The sequence below is a fragment of the Lithobates pipiens genome, unplaced genomic scaffold, assembly GCF_037356315.1.
Source record: "Lithobates pipiens isolate NorthernLeopardFrog02 unplaced genomic scaffold, aLitPip1_a1.2 Scaffold_19, whole genome shotgun sequence".
NCBI lineage: Eukaryota > Metazoa > Chordata > Amphibia > Anura > Ranidae > Lithobates > Lithobates pipiens.
Genome location: NW_027507764.1, coordinates 586,443,922 through 586,460,368, shown reverse-complemented (window position 1 = coordinate 586,460,368; position 16,447 = coordinate 586,443,922).

Here is a 16,447-nt window from a genome sequence, read left to right as displayed (position 1 = left end):
AGTTTGAACGTATGTACGCGGCATAACTTTTTTGCGGGAGGATGCCCCCATGCTTCGGCATATATATATTTTAGGCACAGGTTGTGTTAAAAAATGTTTTATTTTTTACTGTTTTTTTTGGCATTTGCTTTGCAGGTATGGTATGGTAAGGTTTTACTGGGATGTTACTTTGTTTTAACGTTAACCATAATTTGCTTAGCAGGTACGCCATTCAGCTGCAGCGTGGATTTATTTATCTTGACAGCAACAGCGTTTGCTCCCACGATACATAAAGCCGTGACTCCAGTGCTGTAGGAGGTGATTTCACCACCACAGTTAAAAAAGAGCATATATGCCGAAGCATGGGGGCATAAGGGCTGGAGGAGCGATTTTGCTCCTAATGCCGCGTACATACGGTCAAAATTCCGACAGGGGGCTTGCCCATGGAAAAGTTTGAACGTATGTACGTGGCATAACTTTTTTGCGGGAGGATGCCCCCATGCTTCGGCATATATAAATGGTGCATGTATGTCCATCATTAGAAGTGGGTGGATGAAGGGAGGTATCTAATGGTGGGCATACCCACCGATCAATCTCTTTTTTTTCGTTCAGACAACATGACTCTCAGTAAATAGCTTGGGGTGTCTACTTTCCAAAATGGGGTAATTTGGGGGGGTTTTGTGCTATTTTGGAATTTTATGGCCTTCGAAACTGTGATAGGTAGTGAGGGGTGAAATCAAAAATTTGCACCCTTAGAAATACTGAAGGTGGTGATTGGTTTTCGGGGTGCCGTATGTGACTAGACTCCCAAAAAGTCCCACACATGTGGTATCCCCATACTTGGGAGAAGTAGCTGAATATATTTTGGGGTGCAATTCCACATATAACCATGGCATGTGTGAGCAATATATCATTTAGTGACAACTTTTTGTACATTTTTTTATTTTTATTTTTTTTAGTCATTATTCAATCCCTTGGGACAAAAAAAAAAAATATTCAATAGTGTCAAGATGGCCCTCAGCAAATAGCTTGGGGTGTCTTCTTTCCAAAATGGGGTCATTTGGGGGGGTTTTGTGCCATCTTGGCATTTTATGGCCGTCAAAACTGTGATAGGTAGTGATAGGTAGTGAGGAGTAAAATAAAAAAATTATGCCCTTAGAAATCCTGAAGGCGGTGCTTGGATTTCGGGGTCCCGTACGCGGCTAGGCTCCCAAAAAGTCCCACACATGTGGTATCCCTGTACTCAGGAGAAGCAGCAGAATGTATTTTGGGGTGTCATTTCACATATGCCCATAGCATGTGTGAGCAATATATCATTTAGTGACAACTTTGTGCAAAAAAAAAAAAGTTTGTAATATTCCCGCAACTTGTGGCAAAATATAAAATATTCCATGGACTCAACATGCCTCTCAGTAAAAAGCTTGGGGTGTCTACTTTCCAAAATGGGGTCATTTTGGGGGGTTTTGTGCTATTTTGGCTTTTTATGGCCTTTGAAACTGTGATAGGTAGTGAGGGGTGAAATCAAAAATTTGCACCCTTAGAAATCCTGAAGGTGGTGATTGGTTTTCGGGATGCCGTGCGCGACTAGACTCCCAAAAAGTCCCACACATGTGGTATCCCCATACTCGGGAGAAGTAGCAGAATATATTTTGGGGTGCAATTCCACATATAACCATGGCATGTGTGAGCAATATATCATTTAGTGACAACTTTTTGTACATTTTTTTTTTTTTTGTCATTATTCAATCCCTTAGGACAAAAAAAAATAAATATTCAATGGGCTCAACATACCCATCAGCAGTTTCCTTGGGGTGTCTACTTTCCAAAATGGGGTCATTTGGGGGGGGGTTTTTACTGCCCTGCCATTTTAGCACCTCAAGAAATGAGATAGGCAGTCATAAATTAAAAGCTGTGTAAATTCCAGAAAATGTACTCTAGTTTGTAGACGCTATAACTTTTGCGCAAACCAAAAAATATACGCTTATTGACATTTTTTTTACTAAAGACATGTGGCTGAATAAATTTTGCCCTCAATGTATGACTAAAATTTAGTTTATTCGATTTTTCTTATAACAAAAAGAAGAAAATATCATTTTTTTTTTAATTTTTCGCTCTTTTTCCATTTATATCGCAAAAAATAAAAATCGCAGAGGCAATCAAATACCATCAAAAGAAAGCTCTATTTGTGGGAAGAAAAGGACGCAAATTTCGTTTGGGTACAATATTGCATGACTACGCAATTACCAGTTAAAGCAGCGCAGTGCGAAATTGTAAAAAGACCCCTGGTCCTTAAGGTGTTTATTGGTCCGGGGCTGAAGTGGTTAATCTTAAATTCCCAAGTCAAATTTTTATTCTGTTCTCGGTTTACCATGGAACCCCTGGCTTGTTCCTTGACTAAGCTTCTGCTTGATCACTACCGGCAACCACTAGTCAGTGGTGACCAACCTTTGACATGTTTACTGATTAAGCTTCTGCTTGATCCTTATGCTTTATCTGCTACTGGACCCCGGCTTGCTCACCTCCTGATGGGGTGACCCTTAAGACCACAGCCTGGTACTAATATGCAGCACAACCCATCTCCACCATCAGGAGCTCTGGTGGACACCAGTTAGTGCATGCAACTTGCACCTCAGGTAAGCCTGCGCCATCCATCAGGGTGACCTGCTTGTATACTTATCCTGCTGCTCAGTGGGAGGCTCTCTTCTATTATAGCTTCTAGTTTTCAAGCCTGACCCTGGACAGTGACAGCGGGTTTCTTACTACTATAAATTGTAAGGTATTGTGCAATGATGTCAGCATGACATAGGCCTAATTGGCCGAAATGCGTAGGCTTTCTGTGAGAATATTTTGGGCTGTTCCCAATCAATAGATGATATCTGCTTGTGGATTGCACTGAGGTGCCCAATTTCTTTGTGTAGCAGCACAACCCATCTCCACCATCAGGAGCTCTGATTGGTTTAGCAAGAACGATTCTTCATGAATCCATGCTGATTACTGCTAATGATACCGTTCTCATTACTAAAATCTTGTATATAGTCCCTTATCATCCCCTCCAAGAGTTTACATACTATTGCTGTTAGGCTAACTGGTCTCTAATTCCCAGGGATGTACCTTGGGCCCATTTTTAAATATTGGTGTTACATTGGCTTGTCCCCAATCAGCTGGTACCATTCCAGTCAGTAGACTCTCGGTAAAAATTAGGAACAATGGTCTGGAAATTACTTGACTGAGTTCCCTAAGTACTCTCGGGTGCAAGCCACCTGGTCCTGGTGATTTATTAATCTTAAATTCCCAAGTCAAATTTTAATTCTGTTCTCGGTTTACCATGGAACCCCTGGCTTGTTCCTTAACTAAGCTTCTGCTTGATCACTACCGGCAACCACTAGTCAGTGGTGACCAACCTTTGACATGTTTACTGATTAAGCTTCTGCTTGATCCTTATGCTTTATCTGCTACTGGACCCCGGCTTGCTCACCTCCTGATGGGGTCATCCTTAAGACCACAGCCAGTTACTAATATACAGCACAACCCATCTCCACCATCAGGAGCTCTGGTGGACACCAGTTAGTGCATGCAACTTGCACCTCAGGTAAGCCTGCGTCATCCATCAGGGTGACCTGCTTGTATACTTATCCTGCTGCTCAGTGGGAGGTTCTCTTCTATTATAGCTTCTAGTTTTCAGGCCTGACCCTGGACAGTGACAGCGGGTTTCTTACTACTATAAATTGTAAGGTATTGTGCAATGATGTCAGCATGACATAGGCCTAATTGGCCGAAACGCGTAGGATTTCTGTGAGAATATTTTGGGCTGTTCCCAATCAATAGATGATATCTGCTTGTGGATTGCACTGAGGTGCCCAATTTCTTTGTGTAGCAGCACAACCCATCTCCACCATCAGGAGCTCTGGTGGACACCAGTTAGTGCATGCACCCTGCACCTCAGGTAAGCCTGCGTCATCCATCAGGGTGACCTGCTTGTATACTTATCCTGCTGCTCAGTGGGAGGCTCTCTTCTGTTATAGCTTCTAGTTTTCAAGGCTGACCCTGGACAGTGACAGCGGGTTTCTTACTGCTATAAATTGTAAGGTATTGTGCAATGATGTCAGCATGACATAGGCCTAATTGGACGAAACACGTAGGCTTTCTGTGAGGATATTTTGGGCTGTTCCCAATCAATAGATGATATCTGCTTGTGGATTGCACTGAGGTGCCCAATTTCTTTGTGTATTGTTGCTGTGTTAGGCTCGGTTCACACAGTGGGCGGCACGACTTGCAGCGCCGCGACCTGCACACGATCAGCGGCGACTTGCAAAACGACTTCTGTATAGAAGTCAATGCAAGTCGCCTGAAGTCGCCCCAAAAGTAGTACAGGAACCTTTTTTCTAAGTCGGAGCGACTTGAGTCGCTCCTATTAGAACGGTTCCATAGTACAGAACGGAGCGCGACTTGTCAGGCGGCGAAGTCGCCTGGACAAGTCGTCCCTGTGTGAACCGAGCCTTAGGCTTACAGAGGCCATCAGCCTGAGCATCGGTGGATGTCATTAAGCCTATTGTGGTGTGGAGGGCGAAGTGCTGTTAGTTTGCTTCACTTAAAGGGATGTGATTTGAAAAGGAAGTTCTGCAACAATTTTTTGTGTTGGTGAAGAGCGCAGCCTGAAATGTTACTTTGTATCAAACATTGGTTATCTCCTAAAATAATCTTGTTGATCACGTTGGAATAAGCACTTTTCGTATAAACATTAAAGCTGAAAATAAAGGCGTACGGTTATCCTCTTCATCATCATTAATCTCTTTTCCTTGTTTTGAACATCAATCAGCACTTTATATTTGACATCAAAGACAGAAATCACTTTCTAGTTGTCCTGATAAGACGTCTGCGTCTGTCTGTGCCACTTGCCATCGCCAGGATCCTCTGCGGCCCCCCCGCGTCTTCCAAAATAATTATAATTTCCGGGGAAGAGGGGGGAGGGGGGGAGATTGGGTAGTTTAATGATAAGTAAGTGGAGCTGCTCTGAAATTAGGACAATTACCGCTTAAAAGGTAATCAGGGAATATCAAGTGGCTTCAAGTATTAGAGAAAAGTACATTGTTACATTATGTATGAATTTATTTTATACATAACTTCTGCCAAAGATTATTTTTTTTTTTTTTGGGTTAGTTTTGAATGAAGCAAGGAAGGTGCAGAACCCGGGAGGGGTTTCTATTGCAGATACAAATGTTTTTTGGTAGCCAGTGTTACAAAGAACTCATCAATTGAACCGACTTGCTTCAATGAGGTTGTATGAGCCCTTGTAATTTAGGGAAAGGGGCGAAACATGGCAGGTGGTGTGGAAATCCTCTTTTAGACCCCTTTCACACCAGGGCATTTTGCAGGCGCTATAGCGTTAGAAATAGCGCCTGCAATCCGTCCTAAAAAAGCTGCACTATTGTCTGTAGTGTGAAAGTCCCGAGGGCTTTCACACTACAGTGGTGCGCTGGCAGGACGTCAGGGAAAAGTCCTGCCAGCAGCTTCTTTGTAAACACACCGCTCCTCCACCGCTGCTCCCCATTGAAATCAATGGGGCAGCGCTGTAATACCGCCAGCAAAACGCCGCTATTGCTGCATATTGCCGGCGGTTTTAACCCTTTCTTGGCTGCTAGCGGGGGGTAAAAGCGTCCCCCGCTAGCGGCCGAAATGCGCTGCCAATCCGCCGGTAAAACGCCGCTAAAAATAATGGCGTTTTACCGCCCACGCTATGGGCGGTGTGGTGTGAAAGGGGTCTAATACCGCCGGCAAAACGCTGCTATTGCAGCGTATTGCTGGCAGTTTTAATCCTTTCTCAGCCGCTAGCGGGGGCTAAAAGCGCCCCCGCTAGCGCCCGAAATGCGCCGCAAATCCGACGGTAAAACGCCGCTAAAAATAGTGGCGTTTTACCGCCCACGCTATGGGCGGTGTGGTGTGAAAGGGGTCTAATACCGCCGGCAAAACGCAGCTATTGCGGCTTATTGCTGGTGGTTTTAACCCTTTCTCAGCCGCTAGCGGGGGGTAAAAGCGCCCCGCTAGCGGCTGAATTGCGCTGCAAATCCGGCGGTAAAACCATTGACGCTATGGGTGGTGTGGTGTGAAAGGTGTCTAAGTGCTATGAGGGGCGGACTAGTCAGATTAAATAAAAGGGAGCTGTTGGTGCGTCCACTTCCTTTTATTGGAATCTTTGCATCAAGGACCAGGTCTAAATCTGCGACCTCTGCGATGTCTGGCAGTGGCTCTTCTCACTCACTGTGCCACCCGAGATGCTGGACAGCTCCCTGTCTGATCGCTGTACAATCTTGCCTTGTCTTTTGTTTCTGATCAACCATGAACTCTTTGTTCCTCCCATGAACTTTCTGTTTAAAGCAGAGTTCGACTTAAAAAAAAAAAAATTTAAGCCAGCAACTGCAAATACTGCAGCTGCTGACTTTTAATAATCGGACGCTTACCTGTCCCAGGGTCCAGCGAAGCGGGGGAACGAAGCCTCGCTCACTTTCTCCTCCTCTCTGCGGTGCCGGCATTTTCACTGTGGGCACTGTGGCTGAACAGCCGGGCGTGCGCTGCGCATGCCCGGGCAGCGCGGCGCGCCGTGACTGGCCGGGCAATCATCTGGGACCTGTGGCATGTCCCAGATGATTGCCGAGAGGGGAGGGAGAGGTGATATCCCTTCCGGTGCCGCGGTGCGCTGGGAGGAAGAGGGAGCTGGTTAGAGGAGCAAGTGCATCTAGTGATGGCGAACTATTGTAGACAGAGGTGGCCAGGTCAGGATAGGGGGAGAGATTATGTCATATAGGTGGTCAATAGCAGAATGGAGAAGAGAAGGGTTAAAGTGGTGAAGGTTCCTATAAGTAATTATTTGCTGCTTGGAGGGATGGGTGGTTGGAGGCAAGGATACAGTGAAACTAATGAGGTTGTAATCAGAGAGAGGAAAGGGGGTGTTGGTGAGGTTGCCAGGGTTGCAGAGATGGGAGAATACAAGGTCAAGGGTATTACCGTTGGAGAATGAGTGGACGTATGTGTCCATTGGGTTAGGTCAAAAGATGAGGTTAAGTCAAGAAGTTGAGTGGTAGTTGGGCTGTTTTTGACAAGAATGTTGAAGTCACCAAGAATGATGGTGGGTATTTCAGAGGAGAGAAAGTAGGGTAGCCAGGCAGCAAATTCATCAAGAAAGCGTGATACCAGTCCAGGAGGCCAATAAATTGCTGCAATCCTTAGAGAAATGGGAGAAAACAGATGAATACAGTGCATCTCGAAAGAAGAGAGGGATAGCGAGGGAGGGATGGGAAGGACTTGGAAGATGTTTTGTGGGGATAGAAGGAATACAACTCCACCTCCTTTCAGTCTGTTGGGTCTGGGAGAGTGAGTCCAATGGAGACCACCATGGGAGAGGGCAGCAAGAGAAGCCGAGTCAAAATTTTGAAGCCAGGTTTCGGTTATGGCGAGTATGTTAAAGCCATGAGAGATGAAGAGGTCATGCACAGATGTTAGCTTGCTACAGATGGAGCGGGTGTTCCAAAGGGTGCATGAGATTGGTGGGCTGCTTTGAGAAAGCAGGGGGATAGAAATTAAACTGAATGGATTGCGCTGGTTGCCAGAGGAGGAGGGTTACTGGATATGTGGCTTGCAGTTGGAAAAAGGCGGTCCAGGATTAGGAGAAATGTCACCTGAGACTAGGAGGAGGGCGAGGAAGGCAAGATGGGTGTGGGATGTGCATGAGAGCGCCTGTCTAGTGGCCCTGGTGTTTATATCAGCATGTGGGTACAGAAAATGCAGGAGATGATGAGTGCAGTAGTAGGGAGAGGGTAGAGGTGAGGGTGATATGTGCATGCTGCAGGGTAGAGAGAGAGGAGGGGTAGAGTAATGCCGTGTACACACGATCAAACAATCGGGTGGAAAAGTCCGGCAAATTCCCCCCGTGTGTAGCCTCCGGCGGACTTTTTTTACCCGAAAGTACGGCAGACTTAGAAAGTAGTTTTGCACTCCAATCTTCCCGCTGGACTTGCATTTCGGCGGACAATCCGGCCGTGCATATGCCAGTCCACCGTACTTTTGAAATGAACGGACTTTTCCCACCTGGAGAAAAGTCCGCTCATTTTGAGCACGTCTCCAGGTAGGCGGGGCCCGCAAAGGATGCGTCGCTGGCCCCACCACCTGGTATGGACTTAAAGGGGAACCCCAACGCCGAAAAAATCAGAGTGGGGGTCCCCCCAGGTCCACATCAGACCCCTGTCCGAGCATGCTACCCGGCCGGCCAGGAAAGGGGGGGAACGGGCGAGCGCCCCCCCCCCTCCTGAGCCGTACCAGGCCGCATGCCCTCAACATGGGGGGTGCCTTGGGGAAGGGGGGGGCGCGCGGCCCCCCCACCCCAAAGCACCTTGTCCCCATGTTGATGAGGAGAAGGGCCTCTTCCCGACAACCCTGGCCGTTGGTTGTCGGGGTCTGCGGGCGGGGGGCTTATCGGAATTCGGGAGCCCCCTTTAATAAGGGGGCCCCCGGATACCGGCCCCCCACCCTATGTGAATGAGTATGGGGTACAATGTACCCCTACCCATTCACCTGTGAAAAAAAGTAAAAAAAAAACCACAACACACAAGGGTTAAAATAGTTTAGTGCACAGCTCCGGGGGTCTTCCGTCTTCGGGGGTCTTCTCGTCAGACTCCTCCGCTATCTTCTGCTAGCTCTTTTACTAGCGGAGGAGCCTGGCATTCTTCTTCACCGCTGCCCTCTTCTTCTGACTTCGGGGGTCTTGTCCCCCTCTTCGGTTCTTCTGTTGCCGCCGTCGCCGCCGCAATCGTCGTCTTCTGTTCTTCTCTTCAGATGTTGCCTCGTCACTCTCTCTGCTCACAATGACGGGGACCGGGCATGCGGCGACTTATATAGGGACATCACCGGATGCTATCCCCACCCAGTATGATGTCACAGTCCTAGACAACCAACGGCCAGGGTTGTCGGGAAGAGGCCCTTGTCCTCTTCAACATGGGGACAAGGTGCTTTGGGCCCCCCCTTCCCCAAGGCACCCCCCCATGTTGAGGGCACGCGGCCTGGTACGGCTCAGGAGGGGGGGGCGCTCGCTCGCCCCCCACTTTCCTGGCCGGCCGGGTATCGTGCTCGGACAAGGTTCTGATGTGGACCTGGGGGGGACCCCCACGCCGTTTTTTTGGCGTTGGGGTTCCCCTTTAAGTCCATACCAGGTGGCGGGGCCAGCGATGCATCCTTTGCGGGCCCCGCCTACCTGGAGATGTGCTCAAAATGAGCGGACTTTCCTCCGCGTGTGTGGGCGAGTCCGTTCATTTCAAAAGTACGGCGGATAGTCCGGCGGACTTAGTACGCCGTATTAGTCCGCTGAAAAAGTGCCGTGTGTGGGCAAGTAGCCCGTTTGGAAAGTCCGGCGGACAGTCCGCCGGATAGTCCGCTACGTGTGTACGCGGCATTAGGATAACTTGAGGATAGAAGACACCAGATGTGAGAAGGAAGAGAATAAGAAGCAATTTACTGGATAGAGAGTGGGAATCTGACTTCTGGGAAGATGGGTAGAATATTCAGTTACAATGGTAGACAGTGGAAAGAGTGTCCAATTATAATATTGGTCATCAGAGGGAAGAAGAATATTCAGTTGTTACATTGATGGTTATCAGCAGTGGCGGCCCATCCATTTGGGATGCCCGAGCCCCGCCCCCTCTCTCTGAGCCACCCCCTATATGCAATGAATAGATCATTCATGCATAACATTAATCTATCCACGGTCGCCACAGCCACCCCCTATTCATGCTTCTGGCCCCTTTCAGGACACCGGGCGCCTGAATTACAGCGGCCGTTTTTTTGGGATTTTTTTTTTTAAACACCTGATTAGAGCCAGAGGCAGGTGTGTTACAACAGCAAATGAACATTCGCTGTTGAAACACTGATCCTCAATCCGGCCAATCAGAAGCGGATGTGGGACCCGTTTTCCGATTGACCAAAAAGAGCAGACATTGGCTGCTGAGGAGGAGGGAGGAAACAGAAGCCACCGCCGTGATGGCCGTGGAGAGCAGGAGAACGGGAGGCCGCCGAGTAGGGGAAGCCGCCAGTGATGGGGTAAGTAGCCCTGACTGACCGACCAACCAGTGGTGGCTGAAGCTCCATTTTTTGGGGGGGGGGGGGCTGCAAAAAAACACCACCCCCCTTCTGCCCGCTCACCCACCCGCCTGCTGGCTCATCTGCCAGCCCCACGCATACCCCATCCAGGTCGCGGGCAGCTTCCCCCGGCTTTTCCACCTGGCCAATTCAGTTGCTTCTCCTCTCAGACAATCCTGTCTTGGGACCCGCTTCCTGTCCTAATTGGCCGGGGGGAGAAGCAGGAAGATAATAGTGAATGTCACAAGTGGGTGGACTCAACCTTTATGAAGCCAATTAGACCCTCAGGCTCTAATCATGTGCTTCTAAAAACAAAAAAATAAAAAAATAAAAAACTCGTAGAAATCCTTGCATCTGCCACCCTGCATGGAGATTAGTGGGGCGGCGCATGCAGATAGGGGGTGGTGCATGGAGATTAGGGGGGTGGCACATGGAGATTAGAGGGGTGGCGCATGGAGATTAGGGGGTGGCGCATGGAGATTAGGGGGGCGGTGCATGCAGATAGGGGGGTGGTGCATGGAGATTAGGGGGGTGGCACATGGAGATTAGAGGGGCGGCGCATGGAGATTAGAGGGGGCGGCGTATGGAGATTAGAGGGGTGACGCATGCAGATTAGGGGGGAGGTGCATGGAGATTAGTGGGGCGGTGCATGCAGATAGGGGGTGGTGCATGGAGATTAGGGGGGTGGCACATGGAGATTAGAGGGGTGGCGCATGGAGATTAGGGGGGTGGCGCATGGAGATTAGGGGGGCGGTGCATGCAGATAGGGGGGTGGTGCATGGAGATTAGGGGGGTGGCACATGGAGATTAGAGGGGCGGCGCATGGAGATTAGAGGGGGCGGCATATGGAGATTAGAGGGGTGACGCATGCAGATTAGGGGGGAGGTGCATGGAGATTAGGGGGTGGCGCATGGAGATTAGGGGGGCAGCACATGGAAATTAGGGGGCTGCGCATGGAGATTAGGGGGGCTGCGCATGCAGATTAGAGGGGTGGCACATGGATATTAGGGGTGCGGCGCATGGAAATTAGAGGGGCGGTACATGGAGATTAGGGGGGCTGCGCATGGAAATTAGAGGGGGCAGCGCATGGAGATTAGGGGGGTGACACATGGAGATTACGGGGCTGCGCATGGAGATTAAGGGGGGCTGCGCATGGAGATTAGAGGGGCCGCGCATGGAGATTAGGGGGGCGGCGCATGGAGATTAGAGGGGCGGTGCGTGGAGATTAGAGGGCGGTGCGTGGAGATTAGAGGGCGGTGCATGGAGATTAAAGGGGTGGTGCATGGAGATTAGGGGGGGCGGTGCATGGAGATAAGGGGGGGCAGGACATGGAAATTAGGGGGGCTGCGCATGCAGATTAGAGGGGCGGCACATGGAGATTAGGGGTGCGGCGCATGGAAATTAGAGGGGTGGTACATGGAGATTAAGGGGGCTGCGCATGGAGATTAGGGGGGTGGCACATGGAGATTAGGGGGCTGCGCATGGAGATTAGGGGGGCTGCGCATGGAGATTAGAGGGGCGGCGCATGGAGATTAGGGGGGGCGGTGCATGGAGATTAGAGGGGTGGCGCATGGAGATTAGGGGGGCTGCGCATGGAGATTAGGGGAGGCGGTGCATGGAGATTAGAGGGGCGGCACATGGAGATTAGGGGGCGGCACATGGAGATTAAAGGGGCAGTGCATGGAGATTAGGGGGGCAGCACATGGAGATTAGGGGGTGCTGCATGGAGATTAGGGGGGCGGAGCATGGAGATTAGGGGGTTGGCACATGGAGATTAGGGGGCGGCACCACTGCGCCGCTTATGGACCGGCCACCACTGGTTATCAGTGGAAAGACTATTCAGTAACAGCGATGGTCATCAGTGGGAAGAACATTTAGTTACATTGGTGGTCAGAGGAGAGACGGTTCAATTTTATTTGTGGTCAGTGCGAAGAACTCTTAGGCCGCGTACACACGCGCGGACTGTTCGCCCAACCTTGTTCGGCAAACAGTTTCAGCAAACAGTCCGCTCAAAATTTGCATGAGCGGACTTGCCCACACACGAGCGGACTGTTTCAGCGAACTGTTTGCCAAACAGTCCGCTCATCTTTTGAAATGAACGGACTCGCCCACGTAAGGCGGAGGCAAATCCGCCCATTTCGAGCGCGTGTACAGGTAGGCGGGGCCCGCGAAGGAGACGTCGCGGGCTCCGCCGCCTGGAATGGGCTTAAAGGGGAACCCCAACGCCGAAAAAATCGGCGTGGGGGTTCCCCCAAAGTCCACACCAGACCCTTGTCCGAGCACGCTACCCGGCCGGCCAGGAAAGGGGGGCGAGCGAGCGCGCCCCCCCCTCCTGAGCCGTACCAGGCCGCGTGCCCTCAACATGGGGGGGTGCCTTGGGGAAGGGGGGGCCGCGCGGCCCCCCCACCCCAAAGCACCTTGTTCCCATGTTGATGAGGACAAGGGCCTCTTCCCGACAACCCTGGCCGTTGGTTGTCAGGGTCTGCGGGCGGGGGGCTTATCGGAATCCGGGAGCCCCCTTTAAGAAGGGGGCCCCCGGATACCGGCCCCCCACCCTATGTGAATGAGTATGGGGTACAATGTACCCCTACCCATTCACCTGTGAAATAAAGTACAAAAAAAAACACAACACAGGGGAAAAAATATTTTATTGCACAGCTCCGGGGGTCTTCTCGCCGGACTCCTCCGCTATGTGTGTGTAGCTCTTTTACTAGCGGAGGAGTCCGGCTTTCTTCCTCCCCGCCGCCGGCCTCTTCTCCCGACTTCGGGGGTCTTGTCCCCCCCTTCGGTTCTTCTGCCGGGCCACCGCGCCTTCTTGTAGCTCTTTTACAGGCGGTGGCCCGGTCTTCTGTCGCCGCTGCCTTCCGTTCTTCTGTCGCCGCCTTCGGTTCTTCTGCCGGGCCACCGCGCCTTCTTGTAGCTCTTTTACAGGCGGTGGCCCGGTCTTCTGTCGCCGCTGTCGCCGCCTTCCGTTCTTGTTCTTCTTCTTGTTCTTCTTCTTCTCCAGGCGATGTTGACACGTCGCTCCCTCCGGCCGGAATGCCAGGGACACGCTCCGATGCCACTTATATAGTGACAATGGGGCGGTGTCACATGGTATATGTCACATGGGTTGGTCACATGGTGACCCCGCCCCCTTACGATGTCATAGTCCCCATGTGACATCAACCCATGTGACCAACCCATGTGACATATACCATGTGACCCCGCCCCATTGTCACTATATAAGTGACCGCACAGCGCGGCTCTGGCATTCCGGCCGGAGGGAGCGACGTGTCAACATCGCCTGGAGAAGAAGAAGAAGAACAAGAAGAAGAACAAGAACGGAAGGCGACAGCGACAGCAGCGACAGAAGACCGGGCCACCGCCTGTAAAAGAGCTACAAGAAGGCGCGGTGGCCCGGCAGAAGAACCGAAGGCGGCGACAGAAGAACGGAAGGCAGCGGCGACAGAAGACCGGGCCACCGCCTGTAAAAGAGCTACAAGAAGGCGCGGTGGTCCGGCAGAAGAACCGAAGAGGGGGACAAGACCCCCGAAGTCGGGAGAAGAGGCCGGCGGCGGGGAGGAAGAAAGCCGGACTCCTCCGCTAGTAAAAGAGCTACACACACATAGCGGAGGAGTCCGGCGAGAAGACCCCGGAAGACCCCCGGAGCTGTGCAATAAAATATTTTTTCCCCTGTGTTGTGTTTTTTTTTGTACTTTATTTCACAGGTGAATGGGTAGGGGTACATTGTACCCCATACTCATTCACATAGGGTGGGGGGCCGGTATCCGGGGGCCCCCTTCTTAAAGGGGGCTCCCGGATTCCGATAAGCCCCCCGCCCGCAGACCCCGACAACCAACGGCCAGGGTTGTCGGGAAGAGGCCCTTGTCCTCATCAACATGGGGACAAGGTGCTTTGGGGTGGGGGGGCCGCGCGGCCCCCCCTTCCCCAAGGCCCCCCCATGTTGAGGGCACGCGGCCTGGTACGGCTCAGGAGGGGGGGCGCGCTCGCTCGCCCCCCTTTCCTGGCCGGCCGGGTAGCGTGCTCGGACAAGGGTCTGGTGTGGACTTTGGGGGAACCCCTACGCCGATTTTTTTCGGCGTTGGGGTTCCCCTTTAAGCCCATTCCAGGCGGCGGAGCCCGCGACGTCTCCTTCGCGGGCCCCGCCTACCTGTACACGCGCTCGAAATGGGCGGACTTTCCGAGCGGGCTCATTTCGAAAGTACAGCGGACAGGCCCACACACGGGCGGACTGTTCGCTCAAACACAGTTTCAGCGGACAGTTTTTCGGAATTTCCGAAAGACTTTGTCCGTCCAACTGTCCGCTGAAACTGTCCGCTGAAAGCCCACACACGAGCGGACTGTCCGCCCAAACACTGTTCAGCGGACAAGGTTGGGCGAACAGTCCGCCCGTGTGTACGCGGCCTTAGTTTAAAGATGACTACAAAAGATTGTTAGAAGATAATTACTTGAGGCACCGCAGGCAAGAGACCAGTCCGTCTATCCATTGATGGTAGGGAAAAGCTGCCGGCAGAGCCTGGCATGGATGGTGCAGTTTTTTTTGATCCGTAGAAGGTTGCACGGTAAATGGACAGGTATAGATTCCACTACTTTTACCTTTTGGCATTAAAAGGCCATAAGAGAGATGATGGGATTTCATCAAACAAAGCAAAAATGTCACAAAGTTTAGCAAAGTTTGAGGTGAAACTAATTATGAGTTTGTCCGGAAAACAATCACATTGTTTGGTGTCAGCGGTGAGCCGACGGGGACAAACACTCCAGTAATTTGCGTAGTTTGACTTATAAGAGTCAGAAAAACGTCTTACGGTTTTGTGTTCTTGTTGATCGCGTTACCTCGCCTCTGACGACTTTGCTGACTTTTTAATAAGTTTGTTAGCTAAATGTGAGCGGAGTGTTGCAAAGCGGCAATTACCATCCGTGTGACAATTAGGATAAAGGAGCTGCCTGATTGTCGCTCTGCAGAAAAATGTGCCGCCGTTCCTGAACAGCGGGGAGTCGTCGTGCGCAACTGATTATTACAGTGCCTTGCAAAAATTTTCACCCCCCCCCTCGGCATTTTGTTGCTTCACAACCTGGAATTAGCATGGAGTGAGAGGATTTGCATCATTTAATTTACAGAACATTCCCACAACTTTGAAGATGTGTTATTGTTTTTTTTGTGAAGCAAACAACAAATAGGACAAAATAACAGAAAAATTCAATGTGCAAAACTATTCACCCCCCTAAAGTCATGACTTTGTAGAGCCGCCTTTTGTGTCTATCACAGCTCCAAGTCGCTTTGGATAAGTCTCTATGAGTCGTCCCACATCTCACCACTGAGGTTTCTGCCCCATTCCTCCTCCTTGCAAAACTGCTCCAGATCCTTCAAGTTGGATGGTTTTGCGCTTGTGAACAGCAATCTTTAAGTCTGACCACAGATTTTCTATTGGATTGAGGTCTGGGCTTTGATTAGGCCATTCAAACACATTTCCATGTTTCCCCTTAAACCACTCAAGTGTTGCTCTAGCAGTGTGTTTGGGGTCATTGTGCTGCTGCAAGATGAACCTCCGTCCTAGCCTCAAATCACACACAGAGTGATATGGGTTTTGCTCAAGAATATCCCTGTATTTAGCACCATCCACCTTTCCCTCAACTCTGACCAGTTTCCCAGTCCCGACTGCTGAAAAACATCCCCACAGCATGATGCTGCCACCACCATGTTTCACAGTGGGGATGGTGTTCTTTGGGTGATGTGATGTGTTGGGTTTGCTCCAGACATAGTGTTTTCTTTAATGGGCAAAAAGTTCAATTTTAGTCTCATCAGACCAGATCACCTTCCTCCATACATCAGAGCAGATCACCTTCCTCCATACATCAGAGCAGATCACCTTCCTCCATACATCAGACCAGATCACCTTCCTCCATACATCAGACCAGATCACCTTCCTCCATACATCAGAGCAGATCACCTTCCTCCATACATCAGACCAGATCACCTTCCTCCATACATCAGACCAGATCACCTTCCTCCATACATCAGAGCAGATCACCTTCCTCCATACATCAGAGCAGAACACCTTCCTCCATACATCAGAGCAGATCACCTTCCTCCATACATCAGACCAGATCACCTTCCTCCATACATCAGACCAGATCACCTTCCTCCATACATCAGAGCAGATCACCTTCCTCCATACATCAGAGCAGATCACCTTCCTCCATACATCAGAGCAGATCACCTTCCTCCATACATCAGACCAGAGCACCTTCCTCCATACATCAGACCAGATCACCTTCCTCCATACATCAGAGCCTATCACCTACCTCCATACATCAGACCAGATCACCTTCCTCCATACATCAGACC